The following is a 15,890-nucleotide window of genomic DNA, read 5'->3' on the forward strand; positions in this document are numbered from 1 at the left end:
GGGGCTGCTGGGGGGCACTCAGTATATCACTGAGTGAGGCCTGACCCCAATGTCTGTGGTCTTTGGAACCCCCCTGGTGCCACGGGAAGTTTTAAGCAAAGCTTTGTCAGGGAGCAGAAGCCTTCTGGGGTTCAAGAGAGCCTTGGGAAAGTGGGCTGAGCTCCTGGGACAAGTCAGGCCAAGCTCACCCCTTCTCCTGGTGCCATGTGTGCATGGTGCAGGGCCCAGTGACATGCTCTGTGCATGGATGTCCCTGCCTAGGATGCATCACTGCCTGGGGGGTGGAAGTGTCTCCTGACAGCAGGTCCCCAAAGGCTGCAACTCACACACCACCTTGCCCCTTGCCTCCAGCCCTTGCACTACATCCAAAGGGAGAGTTCTGCAAAATCCAAAACATGCTGACAGGCACATCCAGATGCCTTAAACAGCACCCAGACCTATGGGCCTCTGCAATGTCCACAGAGCATATGGCTTGCTAGGTGATTGATCCCTGTGGGACATCAAAGAGCTCAAGATGCCATGAAGTACCTGGTACTGGTCTGCTCCTGCACTCACTGAAGTGCCTGGGTGACACACTTCACTGCCATTCACCCAGCTGATGGCAGAGCTATGGCGTGTGCCCCTGCCCCCAACAGCAGACTTTCCTCCATCCCACCAGCACCTCTGACCTAGTCCATCTCTCCCCCAGCTCCCCCCAGCCCACCTGGGCCTTGCTTTATATGGAGTTGCTAGTCGCAGGCATTTTAAATGTTAATGACGACGTTTCAGATTTGTAGTGGAAACTAATTAAAATTGTTATTGTTAGCGGGTTTGAATTGCCCAGGTGTGAATCATTATCCTCATTAAAATAATCAGGGAGACGGGGATGTGACAGGAGAGCAGATGGATGAAAAGCATCCTGAGCCAGCGACCTAGGCAGCTCAAGAGCCCTGCTGCCTGCCAGGAGCGGGGGGACCCCTGCCCAGGGTGGCATGGACCCACTGGCTGCCCAGTCCTGCAGCTCCTGCACTGGTGCTGGCTTGCAGAAGGTGCACCACTCATGGCCCAGAGTACCAGGGGCTGCAGGGTGATGAGAGCAGGGTGCTGGGACTCCCTGGGGCTGGGGTGTCCACCCTACCTGCCCTTGTTCCCTTCTCCACTCCAAGCTCTGCTTCTTGCCCTGAGCACTGGGATAGAGACGCAGAGAGGGCAAGAGCCTGCCTGGGCTTGTTGAGAGCTGGGGGTGGTGATGGACATACTCTGAATGGTTGAGCCTGGCTGGGTCCCCAAGCAAGGGCCAGGTTGCTGTGGCTAGCCTGGACGTGCCCTGAGCGCCCCGGCACAGGGGGAGCAGAGCGCTGCTGCTCTCTCCTTGCTCATCTGCATCCCTCGCAGGCTCCAGTGTTGTTACAGTGGCTGCTTCAAATGCATCCTTCAGCACCCTCTGAGCTGCCTCCACTCCTGCTGCCCAGAAAGCAGCCACCCCAGGGGAAGAGACAGGTCCAGCACCACCAGGAGATTGTCTTGAAGCCACAAGGCAAGTTCTCATCTTTTTTGCCTGCCAACTGAGTGCCTGAAGCTGCCAGGCACCAGGAGACCCTCCTGTCTCTCCTGTCAGCCCCAGAGCAGCCATCCATGCTGGACCAGGGATAGTGGCCACCAGCTGCCTCGCGCTGGCCTGCCTGAGCCGTGTCACTGGGTGATGTGGAGCAGCCTGCTGCCTGCTCGCACAGCTGCCCTCAGCAACGCAGAGCCCAGCAGGGCAAGGGCTGCCCACCTCCGTCCAGGGGAGATGAGCACGGAGGGGTGAGGAACCTGGCAGCGCTCGTATGGGTGGGGAGCAGTCAGCAACATCCTGGGGAAGCCTGGGTTCCCGGGAGCCTCTCATCTCCCCAGGAGATACCCCCATCATGCATTTGAGTGGATTTGGGACTTGCTGTGGAGTCAGGATCAGTTGTGCTGGAGGAGCACACAGTGCAGAGCCAGGGTATCTCACTGAACAGCTCCCCAGCACCTGGTGCTCAGCACCATCGTGGCTGCGACAGGACGAGCTGAGACCTGCCTGCCCGGCCCCACCGAAGGAAGGGGAACATGCATCCCTTGCTGCATGTGGCAAGGTCCCCCGCCACTGGGGGATGAGGAGGATTTGTTAGAGCAGGAATGGTGTGGAGGAAGCTGTGCAGGGGCAGGAATCTCAGTGTGGAGGCTGGATGAGGTCCTCACAACTGGGGCTAATATCAGACCTGGAGCACCCGTCCTGCTCCCACCCGAATCAGCCAGCAGTGCTTCCTAGCTGAGCTGCTCCCATGTCCGCCTGGCACGGCGCGTGCCGGGGAAAGGTGGTGGTCCCCTCAGTGCCTGGATTTGATGGGCCCGGCAGCAGGAGGGTGCACGGGGAAAGTGCCAGTACATCCTAGCACAGCCTGCCTCAGGCTCGGGAGAAGAGTGGGTGCTGGAGGCTGCAGGGGCCCTGCCTGCACATCTGCCCCCAGATGCCTGGGAGGGGGAAACGGCGGGTGGTCGCCGGCCAGCCCTGCCGGAGCCGGACGAGCTGCGAGGCGCCCGGGGCCGGCGGTGCCCGGGGTGGCAGGCCTGCGCGCCACGACGGCTGCAGCTGGCCCCAGCCCCTGCAGCCTGTCTGCGGGGAACAACGGCCCCTTTCTCTGCAGAAGAATGGGCTCAGTGTGCGCGGCCCCCTGCAAGGCCCGGCCGTCCCAGCCCAATCGGCCGGGCAGGGCTGCTGGGCGGCAGGGCCGGGGTCAGGGATACCCTGAGGGCCTGGTGCGGCGGGGCAGCTATTCAAGGAAAGAGCACGGCCCTCCCAGTGCTCAAGGTCGCCTTTGTGCCCTGGTCCCCGAGCAGAGGCTCCCTTGAGGACAGCGGTGACACCAAACAGAGGAATGATGGCACATAGCCAGCGCCAGGGCTGTCTCCTCACGTCTTCTCCCCCTTGCTGCATCCCACCCCTCTTCTCCAAGGCCATGCCTGTCCCTTCCTTCCTCTGGGACCCCCCCCCCCTTTCACACTGTGGCTGTCTGGCCACCTCCAGCTGTGTACTGGGGAGCAGAGTGACCATCTCTGGGAATATCCACACCACCCCGTGTGGGCAGGGACAGCCTCGCATTGCTTTCTGCATTTCTTCCCCTCCAGGCATAGGGCACCGAGGTGGGCTGGTCCAGCACCAGCCTGACACTCCAGCTGCCAGTCCAGCTCTGCAGAGTGACCTTGGAGATGCTCTTGCTGGTCCCCTTGTGGCCTCCTGTCACTGTTCATGCCACAGCCACCAGCACTCCAGTCCACAAGGGTGGCACTGGTAGCTGTGGTGGCAGCTGTTTTGCCTGGGCAATTTGGAGTCCATCTCTCAGTCACCATCTGGGGACAACTGCAGGGACGTGTTGGTCAGGTGGCATTCAAGACCAGTTTATCTGATGATGTTTTCATCTATTGACAAATCTATTATTGATGATATAGTTTCCTGGACTTGGTACAGCTCTGTCCATGTTCCAATCATATCCATCATATAAATGTCTGTCAGGCTTTGCCATCATTGCTGAATTAATTATCTCCAGATTGTTTTTTCATAAATATTTGACAAGCACTAACAACTCAAGGTGTGAAGGCCCCTTGGTACTTCTGTGGCTCAAAAGTACCCTTAAAAGATGGCCATCACCTCCAGCACTGCACGGCTGATTGTGCTTCATAGGAGATGTAAAGGCTTGGGCTGGACCTCTATGGATGGCCGGCTGCTCATTCCTGGATTTTCAGGATTTCATGAAATGAGGTGTAAATGGTTCATAGCACTGAGGCACACCTAACTCTCACATGGAAGGCAACCTGAAACACGTTCATTTCCTGGACAGGGATGCCCACAGCAAACCGGTCCCAAATAGGTGGAGGGCTTCCTTACCAATACTGTACGGACAGGGACCCCTTCTGCAGCGGTGCAGTGCTGTCTGTGGCTCTGCACAGAGGCTGATGCTTGATCCTGATGTGTTGTTCCTGCTCTCCAATAGCATATCCAGACTTGTGAGGACTTTTCTTCAGGTGTGTAAGTGAGCAATGGAGCATACACTTGGGACATTTGGACATTATTCAGCAGAAAGTCCTGGCATGGAGTTTGCTTGGTATCACTGAGCTTTTGCCAGACATGGAGGTAGGGTGGAGCCCCTGAAATTGGTAGCACAATACAGGATGGACCGTGGAGCCCATGTGCATCTGCTCCCATGCCTCTCTTCATACTGATGCTCTTCAAACTGTCCCTGGATTTCCTGGAGTCTTCATGAGCTCTCTTCAGGGCACAGAGACACAACCCCAATGCCAGGACACTGAAAAGCTTTGGGGCTCAGCCTTGGAGGGGATTCAGGCCAGCCCCAGCCCCAGCCTGTGCAGCCCTTGAATGGAGGGCTTGCTGCAGACATTAGGAAAAGGCAGCTGGCACTGGGGAGCAGGACTGGAGTGTGCCCTGTGCCAAGAGGCTTGCACCCTGCCTAAAGGAGGTTTGGGACTGCATGGATCAGGGGCTGCACACCTCCAGTTCCAGCCATGCTCCAGCCAGTGGTGCTGAGACATGAAGAGGGAGTAGGCAACCGAAAGCAGTCACATAAATCACTAACAGCCAGAAGGCTGAAGGAACCGAAACAAAACTAAAGCAATAACTGAAGGCATTACAGGTCCAACTAAAATTGAATCTAGGAGAAAAACTGGAAGCTTCCCAGAAAAGCTTGCAAAGCATCCTGCAGTCAGAAGGGAAATCTTTGCTGGAGCAGAATGTGCCACAAGGCAGCCCAAGCAGCCGGTCTGCAAATCTCCCTGCTGGGCCAGACTGAAGATGCAACCAGCAGCCAGGATGCTGTTGGCACAGCGGCAACATAGGACAGCAGACACCAAAAGAGTCATCAGAGACTTAGGAATTGCTCACATAAATGGGCAAGCACAAGGACTTCAGGAGCTAAAATAAGAAAATCATCTCTGTGAGTTGCTGTATGGTCCCAACACCAAACAGTTGTCAGCCACAGAGCACAGATTGGATTATTTTTCTTTACTGGACCCCACTGGAGACCAGGGGAGAAGCACCAGGCTGTCTCAACTCTGCAGCACCTCTAATCCTCTCTCTCACTCACTTTACCTCACAGCCCAAATGTGGAAGCAGGTGGAAGCTACTGTGGCCCAGCAATGTGGGTGCCACAGACCTAGCCCTGCCAGAGACTTTCCTCCACAGCTGGCAGAAATACTGTCTTCCAGTTTGGAGACAGCTTCTGTCCTGAGCTCACAAGGGCACAGGTCAGAGAAAAAGCCTGCAGGATCACCCTGACTTTGCTGGCTGGAAGAAGACCTCCTGGTGGGCCCATGCATACCTCAAGGACACCCAGGACAAACTGGAGATGGATCAGATTATGAATACTGAGCTAGTCTGGGCCTGGCAAATTAAAATGAGAGAAAGGAGGCCAAGAACACCTGAGAGATGGCGAAACTGGATCTGAAATTGGAATTTTCCTTGCAGATATGTGCTGAGAGGAGACTAGGGTACGTGCTAGAGATGGGAGCATGAAGCCTGTGCAAAGGCAATAGGTCTGGCGTAGGGAAGGGTGACTCTAATCTGGTTCTAGGAGTTATCAAACAATTAAAGATGTGATAAATTTAGTCTGTGGAACAGGAAATTGGCAATAATGCAGAAATGAAAGGAAGCAGTTCAGCTAACTGCTGGGCACTCTACAAAATTGGCTATAAAAAAGAAGGACTGCCATAAATATAAGGGCAGGCAGGAGACGACATTGCTGATAATGAAATCCCTGCTCCCCATGTGGGAAATGGGGAGACACAGAGCTGAAGATATGAAGATATCAGCTATGGCTGTGCTCATTCAGGATGCACAGCTGAACAAAGATAATAGAAGGCCAGAAGCAAAGTGTGTCCTGGGTTAGCTCACTCCCACTCTGAATTGATGGTATTAGACCAAGACGCTTAAAAAAGAAAAAAAAAAAGAAATAAAATTTAAAAAAAAGTGCACCATGTTAAGAATCCTGACCAGAGTGTTGGGCTGCTTTCCCACAGAAAGTGTGTCCCAAGAAAAGTATCTGTTCACAAGCTGGGAAACTGCCACTCCATTATTCAAACAGGAAGCCAGGATAATAGGTGAGTTAATTGTCTTGGATTCCATCGTATCAAACGAGCACGTAATAAATGCCAGACTGGGGTCAGGCAAGTGCAGCCTGTGGAAACTGCTTTTGAAGATAGGGCCCCCGTGAACAACAATCTGTAGGGAAGCTCTCAGTAGCAAATAGTGCTCTTCCACCACTGGAGCCATTCTTTTTCTGTGCAAGAAACAGAAACAACACCTTCATGACAAAACTGAGCTAATTAATTGTTAAGATTGACTGGAGTTATTTTCAGTTGATCCAGGACATGAAATCCAACAAAACTCCAACTACAGGAGAAAAAAATCCCAGTTGTTTTGTATTCAAGAAGCAGGAAATAGAACCTTATGGGTTGCATGCATGTGAATGGGGTCTCCCCTGCACCTCTTGGGTTGGCACCCGTGACCCTGCTTTCTCTCTGCCCTTGCACTGAAATAGCTGTGTGGATCTGTACTGCTCTGCCACCAACCTCTGAGCCTGTGGCGTTTGGCTTTCCTGGGCCTCCTGATGTCCTGATGCCACTAGCTCTGCTGGTGGCACTGGCTGATCCTTCCACAATGCCTCCAAGGGCAAATCCATTCAGGCCACCAGCAGACAGTTCCTCTGGGCCTGTGGCCATCCTTGGTAGGGCACTGCAAAGCTTGCAGTGACCAGCACTGCAGCTCAGCATTTGCTGATTGATGGAAGTTTGAGTCTGAGCTCTGTGCTGTGGAGGACCTTCACACCAGAGAACATGATATTGGTGACTGTGCGCAAGGGAGTATTGTCCTGGAGGTCCTTGTGTCAGATGAGCTTCCTATGTTTCACTAAGGAAGTACCTGGTGACTTCTTCTGAGGATGTGGCCCAAGTAGAAAATTGGTTTGGGGAAGTGTTCTGCAATGACCACAACAGAGAGGTTAGGATGAAAGTGTGAAGGCACACCAAGAGACCTCTCCAGTCCAAGTCTGAGGTGGCACTGGGCTGGTGGTAGGTGACTGCATTACTGCTTTTCTATGAACTTCGTAGCAGGGGTTGTCATTTCAAGCTCCAGTGAGCTGTGAACAGTGCTAAGGCAGAAAGGGTGAATTCTCAGATGGTTTAAACCCTGCCGCTGCCAGAGATCTGCTGCCGGTCTTTGTATCAGAAGCTGTCCTCAATGGCGAGCAGAGTTGTCACCCACGGCTACTCTAACAGCACTTGGGAGATGAAATGAGCCCGGTGGGTTGTCTTTGACAGGTAAGAGGCAGCACACTGGGGATGCTGGGAGCTCAGACAAATTATTGTGCTCAGTGGGGAGCAGTGGGACCACAGCCCAAGCCAAGCACAGCAGGTGTCCCGGGAGCCCATCTGTATGGCTGTGTGCATCATTCACCTGCTGGCTGGCTCATTACCATGTAGGGTCAATTAATACAGTCTGCTGAAGCTCATTAGTGTAGGAAACAGGAAGCATCACCACAGCCCTGCATGGTGGACGGAATGGTCACAGCCACCTGGAACCCCCAGGCTGTTCTTCAGCCCCCTGATGCTACACAGGGGTGGTGGGGGAGCCACAGGGGACATGTGTGCATAGGGAACAAGGAGTCTGTGGGTGTCTCTGAGAACCTGGTGGGGAGCTTAAGGAGTCCCCAAACATGCAGGCACTGGGTAGCTGCCATAGCAGACCGGGTCAAGGCGTGGTAGTCCTCATGCAAGCCACTCCTGCATCTCCAGGCCCAGCTTTCAGCATGGTCCTTGCTCATTCCTCTGGAGATGGCAGCGTGGATGCCAGATCATGCTCTCAGCCTGGTCAGCCCTACTTCTGCTGTTCCTCACCCATCCTTCAGCCCCTTCCTGCCTGGCAGGACCCAGGCAGTGGGCCTGGCCACTTACATGACCAAAAGAGGCTTTATTTCAACAGCAATGAGATTGGCTTCAGGCACAGAGAACTCAGGGGGAGGTAGAACATAGATAAGAGTGGTTTATAAAGCCAATCCCTATCCACTGTGGCCCTGTACCTCCATCTCGGCAAACACTGCTTCCCTGGCACCAGAGCAGGTCCTCCTGCCGCATCCTGCCTGCAGACCAGCTCCCTGACCTTCTGAGTATACCCCAGCCCTGCCGAGCTGCAGGTTCCCAGAGGCTGAGCTCTCCTACCCCATCCTTTCCCCCTCAGCTCCCCCTGCCCTCCAGAAACTTTTCTCTCTTGGAACAGTCTCCTCTCCTTTGGGGCAAGGTTGGCTTATCCCATGGGGAGCACTAGCACAAGTAGCAACAGCGCTGTGAGCTGAGCACAACACTCAGCACACAAGAAGCTACAAGGAACTAGATAGGCTGTGTCCTGTTTTCCCTCTCCACAACAGCATCCTGACTCTCCCAGATGCAGAGTACCCAGCAGCCTTCCCTGTTCCCAGTCCATCTTCACATTCTGGGTGCTCAACCAAGGCCATGGACTGCTGCAGTGTGGATCTTTGCAGAAGGGTTAGTGTGACCCTGGTGGTGATGCCAGCAGTGCCCAGACCTTCCCCAGGCACCTAGCAGCCACCTGCACAGTGCCTTGTCCCATGTGTCCCCGCTGAGCACCTCGGTAAGCATGGTGGGGTGTAGGGACTTGAGGGCAAACCCTTCGCCATATGGGGAGAAGAAATGTGACAGGCTTCTGCTGGTGCAGGGCTTCTGGCTCAGAGGTGGTGCTGCTGTAGGTACGTCTCTCCTCAATACTGCAACACAGCCAGAGGAGAGTCCCAAACATGAGAAAGTGAGCGTTCTTCAGTGTCCTGGTGCCACATGGGAACTGCTGCATAGGTTGGTGCCTTTGCAGAAAATTGGTCTAGGGCTAAAAATATTCTCACCTTTCAGTGCAGGCTTACTCAGTTTGCACAGGCAGCAAAGCAACAGGCTAATCATATGGTAGCAGCCAGAGCTGGGAAGGAAATTTGCATCAGGCACTCGCCGTAGCGCTGTCCACAGGGGAGCGGCAAGCACATGCAAGCTGGCCTGTAGAGATTCCCTGTGTACAAGGGGGCAGCTGAGGCTAACGGAGCTACAGCAGAAAGTCGGTGGAGAAGAAGAGGGGATGGATGAGTCACCTTGTCTGCAGAGAGCTGGAACTCACACTCACCCCATCTTCCACCACTAATTAATGCCAGCACTAAATACAAACACTTCCATGTTACTCACTAATGGGATGGGGACAGGCTGAAATGCAGAGCCTTCACCAGCACTTGCTTTAAGAATGAAGCAAACTCCCACGTGGAAACCTCCAGCTCCACTTGAAGCTGCTAATTTATTCCCCTTCTTGCTGCTCAGCCTGCAGGCATGCCTGAGCATGTGTGATGAGCCCCAGCAGCCAGCTCTGGAGCTGCCATGCTCACCCTCACTCTGCTGTGCACAGAGGAAAGAACAGTCAGAGCAGCCGTGATGCTGGCAGAGTGAAGAATGACCTTTTCTGAAGGGGCAGGGGAAAGGAGGAGGGCACGGAAAGAATTTAAGGACTGTGAAGAGACGCAGGGTAGGATGCAGCTCTACGACACCACCTGCCCAAAGAGGAAGGGTGCAAGGGTGAGGGGTGAGATGGGCATCTTCTAAGCAACCACCCCCAGCCCTGATGAGGCTCCTTTCCCCAGGCAAAGAGCAACAGTGGAGGGCTCCGGCACAGGCCAGTGATGGACAGGGACCCTTATACACCCTCACAGTACCCCATGACAGAGTGCAGGGTCCCTTCTCTGGGGTACAAGCTCTCTGGGGTACCAGGCCTATAGTGCTGTGGGGACTGGATCCAGGGGTGCTCACTAAGGAGTGATGACTGAGGTGTCCTGTCAGAGTGACATTTCTCTGATGCCTGCAGCCTCTCCTGGCTTCCAGGAGCATAGGCCAGTAAAGTGCCTCTCTTTGGCACTGGATCTGAGCCTGAGGTGTTGCCACTCATCTTTCAGCCAGGCTCTACCTCTGCTGCTGTGAGGATGAAGCAGTCAGTGTCAGACTTGCCACGGGATGCCTGTATTTGAGGGGCCCACTTTGGGTGTCCATCTTCTGATGGGCAGCAGCAGGGCAACCCCATTCTGTCCCTGTGCAACTCCACTGGCCCAGTTGTCCACAGCAAAGCCAAACCATGTTGCTATGAGCCACTTCATCTGGGGCAGAGTTATCTGAAGAAGAGGTGCCTGGAGAAGGCCCTTGAAAGGACAGACCCTGGCCAAACCATGCAGGGCTTGGGTGGATAAATGGGGCCAAGCTGCACCTCTGTGGCCCCAGCCTTTCCTGGATCATGAACCCGGCTGTGGTACCCATGGGAGTTTTTATGGAGTGCAGCTCTCTGCTCTTGCAGCAAACAGCTGGCTGGGCATGTTTCGTTAATGCAGGCTGCTTAACGCAGCTGGTACTGTGACCCCTACAGTCCATAGGCGATGGAAATCGATACCTTCGCACAACACACTGTATAATCTCTGTGATAGCATGTGCTCTGCTGACTTACTGGAAAGGCCAGCACGCTCTGCTACAGTCAGTCTGGGACAGGGCAGCACAAACCATTTGCCCCCATTGTTCCCAAGGGGCTGAGTGTCAGCATCAGTGGCAGCGAGCTGGTGGCATGTGATCATTTTGGGAAGCATCTACTACAGTTTAATTTAAATAAAGAGGACTGAATCCCTGCTTTAAATGCTAATGGACCTTGCAAAGTCCATAAACAAGCACCCTGAGATCCGTAAAGAGGTGGCCCACCACTGGCAGCAAGTACAACCACACTGCACCAGTGCAGTCTGCTTTTGCAAGCAATGCCTGCTGACAGCTGCTCCTGTTCCACTGCTAGGACAGTGGTTGCACACCCAGCACAGAGCAGGACACCCAGCCAGGCCTCTTCCCAGGCACCTTCTTCATCTCCAGACCAAGCTCTGCCCTGTGCAGCTGCACTGATGTTGCAAAGGACGGAAGCAAAGGATAGGCTGCAGCGTGGACCCAGCTGGTCCAAACAGAGCCACGCTTGTGCCCTGGGGCTTCTAGCAATCCCCTACACCTGATGCCCAGCAATGGGGATGCCCCTCTTGCTGCTTGCTCTTGCAGTCACCAAGGGCTCTTGAGGGGTCCTTGCACCACCATCAGTGCTACATGCTGCTGTGCTGGGTGAACAGGCAGGGAGAAGGTGCCCCTGCAGCCCCTCCATCCCTGGGGCCCAGCAAAGTCCCTATGGTACTGTGGGACCCTGGGACACCAGGAAGCGGTGTGTGGGGGGTGTGTCTACCTTGCAAGCGGGCCCCACACACCCCTCTACCACCTGGGACCAGCTGTCTGGGCACCTATGGTAATACATCTGCTGAACATGCTACAGGCCATTAGCTTTAACTAGAGGGAGTTGCAGGGAGAATCATTAAAGGGAAAGTTCACAATGCAATTAATAAAGCACCTCATTAGGTCTCCTTCCTATATGAGTGTGCAGCTCCCGCTACAGGCTTTTGCAGGTCTGGTTCGCTTGCTCTCCAAAAGGAGACATTCATTTTCTTCTCAGAAGGCAGTTGATGGTTGGAGATGGCACCAGCAGGGTGTTGTTCAGGGGCTGTAACTTGTGCCTAGATGGCATTTATTCCACTGTAGTCCTACTCAAGCACCCTGAAGCCCTGAGCTCCTGCAGAACAGCTCTCCATGCTTGAGAGACACAGATGGAACAAGCATGGTGTGAGCCCACTGCTGTGGAATGGGGTGCAGAAGGCATCTGCCTTCAGTCAGGACCAGTGTTAGTCCCTGCCTATCACCTGCTGTGCTTTGCCCATGCAGTCCAATGTGCTGTGTGGAAACTCCTGGCACATTCAGAGCTGCTGGTATTTTGATCTTGCACTCTGGGACTTCATTACAACCACAAATGGATTCTTTACCCTGTCTGGCTCTCTTTGCACTCCTGCACACATCCATGTGAGCCCTACCACCAGACTGTGACACTCCTGGGGGAAGGTCCACACCACCCTCTTGGGGCCACAGTGTCACCAAAAGGAGGCCAAGGGCTGCACCTGGGGATTTTACACCCAGAGCCTCCTACACCAGCATGCCAGGCTCTTCTCTGTTCATTCTTGCCTCTCCAGAAAGTTTACAGGGATGACTCCATGGTCCAGGCTATCTCCCAGCTGTGCTTATCAGTGACCAAAGATGGGGGACCATGTGCAGAGCTGGGTTCCCAGATTTGGCCACCACCAGACATGGGAACCGCTTGCAGGGACCAATTTTGCATCTGCTTTCCAGGCTGCCTCTTGCAGCTACCCAGGGTCCCTTTCACTTTCCTATCCCAGCACCCACAGGAATGCTGTGGGTGTTCACCTTGCTAATGCCTGGGCCCCACTCCCAGAAGTGTTTGCGCACCAGCCTGGGGGGGGACGACACCACCTGGAAGCACCATGGAAATGAGAATGCCAGGAGGTGTTGTCATTACTGACTACTCTTTTTGCTTCCAAAAACCCTGTTTCATATTAGTGGCTCTTTTTAGTTTTCCTTCAACCTACCCTCACCCTTGAAAGATGCCAGGTCCTGTCACTCATCAGCATGGAGGGCACCTGCCAGACTCAGCTCTGCTTCAAAGGCAGCAGTACACTGCACCATGATCCTGGCCCGACTGCATGCCAGGAGCAGTGTGTCAGAGCTTGTCTCCCGGGAAGTTTTGCCAGCACTGGGTGCTAAGGCACAGAGGGCCTGACATGCACAGAGGGCTGTGCAGCAGCACCCAGGGTCCCAGCAGAGATCCCATGGCAGAGCAAGGCTGATCCTCCTAGGGTGAGAGCTTCAGAAGCAAATTCTGGCTATGGAAGCAGGCAGGAGGAGACCAAAGGTCCTTGCATGATGCAGTGGCAACCCCTGAGCATCTCCTGCAGGACCCAGGGCTCTCAGTTGGATTCAGTGCTGCCTCTCCCCACAAGCAGGCAGTACTTCGAGGCAGCTGCTAGACCCTATGAACTGGATCCCATTGGAGTAGGGAAACATCATGGACAGGAGGGGAGCAAGCATGGAGGTGACCCCAGAACCTTTACCTGGACCAGGCAGGCATGGGGTTCAAGAAATGATTAAGAAAGCAGTGGTATTACTGTTGGTGGATTCCTGTAGGAAAAGGAAGGCAGTAAACACCAATTATTTGCATTTGTCTTCAGCTGCAGGCTTAGCAAAGGGCTCGTTCAGAGGGGAGAGAGGCAGGTCAGAGGGGGGAGCAGGACCTGACTGGCAGACATTGAGAATGACGCTGTATTAGAGGAAGGATCACTGTGGATGGCAGTACGAGGAGGAACACTTCCAACTGCTTACAGGAACACTGGGGGAGGAAAGGAAGAGTCCAGTGACCATCCTCCAGCCCCTACTCCTGCCCTTTGAGTTACGCTGTTGTGGGCCAGGCTGGAGCCCTCCTGCACTTTGAGACACCACAGTATGTGGGCAGGACTCAGAGAAGAGGCAGCAGCAGACTTCACATCTAAATCAGACTCTTTCTCTGCCTAATCTCAGCCAGTACAAGTGGCTTAACCCATTGGACCAGCTCCAAATCCTCTTCTTCTCCTCCTGATCCCGCCTAAGCCATGAATTTTTCCCCCTTGATAATCTCTGATTCAGCAGGATCATGGGATTGCTCTGCCAGCTGCACAAATCCAGATGCTTAGCTGCTGCACAGGGAGCCAAATGGGAATGGATGCAGGTGGTGAATCTTAAAGACATCTTCCTGCTCTCCACCGAGGCCCTAGTCCTGTTGGTTCTCTGCTGTGGATCTTAGAGCCCCAATAAACCTGTGCTAGGGTCACTTGGGAAGCAGGGTCCGACCTTAAACCATCACGGAAAGCAAAGCAATGGCACTCCACAGGCAGAGATGGCCATATCCTGTGACACCCTACACTCCCATGGCAAAGCCCAGAGCCTGGACATCTCGCTGGGGCCAAGACAGAATACAAGGCCTCCCTCCAGCCTCTCACCAGAGTTAGTCCACAGTGACATGTAGGCACATGCCTTCTGCAGCGTGATGCCCTGATCCTAACTGACGCACAAATCCCACCCCATCTCCTTTTCTCCTTCTGCCATGTTATTGCACATAAGCTGATGACACTTTGGAAAACCTCCGCCTAGTTCATAGCTCTTCTGAATCAGGTCTTCCCTCTCTGGTTACTTTGTCCATGGAGTTCCCAGGGAAAATCCTGACTGCAAGGGTTGGGCTGTTAGCCCAAGTCTCTTGTGTGGCATGTGGAGAGCTGGCAGTCCCCAGCCACCTAGTACTGCTGGGCAGTGCCCGTCTGCAGGGCATCATGCCTCTGGTATGGAAATGTGCTTGTCACTCTCCCAAAATTCCATCTCAAATTTGCTCTAAGCTGTGAAATCCCTGCCTGCCAGGAATTTGTCTTTAGCATCATTGTCTTGCAGCCATTTTGAAGGCATTCACTTGACATCCTTCTATGTGCCTTTTTTTTTTTTAAGCCTGGAATTTTCTGTAGCTTTTTTCCCCACTGGGCTGGGCTCCATGTATTTTTTACCCTTGGAAATATAGGCAAAGCCCCATAGCATCACATTTAAAGAGAGATGGAGGAATAAGTCATTGCTGTTGGAGCACAGTGGGCTTTACTCTGATTTCACATAAGGGTTTCCTTCATCTCTCCTACAAAAGCCTCATGTCTAATGATATTTGTCTAATTAGAAACATGCCCAATTGTTTTACACAGTAGGAAAACAGGCTGTTTGGCAATGCTGATGTATATCACAGTGATGAGGGGTATGCAGAGCCCTGAAACAGATGAGATTTAGATGAGAGAAAGAGATTATATTCAGGTACTCTGTTCTGTCAGAGAGCCTTTGATTTGGTGGATTGTGTAGCATGAAAGGCCAGGCTTGTTACAGCCTTTGTGTGACTAAGAGTAAGATATTAAAGTTTGATGCACTGCACTGGGAGACACTACGTGATGGATAGAGAAGACTTGCTAGGCATTGTAGGAGCTGTGCAGGGCCTTTAGGATCTTTGGGGGCTGTTTGTTATATGTTTCCTTGCCTAATGGTTTGTGCGTGAGCAGAGTATTAAGGTCGGAGTCAGGATTGCTTATGTGACCTTGGCATATGATTTTCATAGGCAGGAACATTTGGTTCTGCGCAGTGAACAGTTTCTCATGAATTGCGCACAGTGACCCTGGGTGTCAGTGAGCAACCTCAGTTATTTCATTTCTTATACTTTAAAAGGAATAATGGCTCATATTATGGGGATGTTTTCTTTGCACAGAATCCTACAAGGATTAATGAGAAGGCCACTGGAGGTCCCTGGTCTGTTGTCAGGACTCCAATGCTAGATCAGGCCATGGCTATGTCTAGCTGAGTCTTGAAAATCTCCAAGGACAGACACAGCATCATATCTCTCAGGGAACCATTGTGTGTGGGGGGCACACTGGACAGACTGCAGGACTTGGACTTGGACTGGATTTACAGCAGGTCATCTCACCTGGGAGCCTCCTACCCATTTGGCACATGTCTCCACAGCCTTTCCCCACAGATGGGGTGGATGGAGCAGGACTGTGCCCAGCTGCAAGATGATTGTTCTTTCACATAGCCAAGCTCTTGGTCCTGCAAAGTCATGCACAGGTGTGTCTCCCCAGGGAGAAGCCAGTGAGCCTCTGATGTGGAAGCCATCTGAGTCTTCCTGAGTGATGGATCCTGGACAACTGCAAGTCAAACATAGCCAGAGAGGCCTCTTCAGCTGAGCTGTGGGGGCTCAGGGCCTACGGGCACTGTGTCCTTCCCAGCGCGTGTCTGCGTCACCTCCCCGGACCATCCCAGGGGCATTCTTGCAGGTAAACGCTTGCCTGCGGTTGTCAGTGCACAGGGTCAAGCCTCTT

Source organism: Apteryx mantelli, chromosome 14, assembly GCF_036417845.1.
Source record: "Apteryx mantelli isolate bAptMan1 chromosome 14, bAptMan1.hap1, whole genome shotgun sequence".
Classification (NCBI taxonomy): Eukaryota; Metazoa; Chordata; class Aves; order Apterygiformes; family Apterygidae; genus Apteryx; species Apteryx mantelli.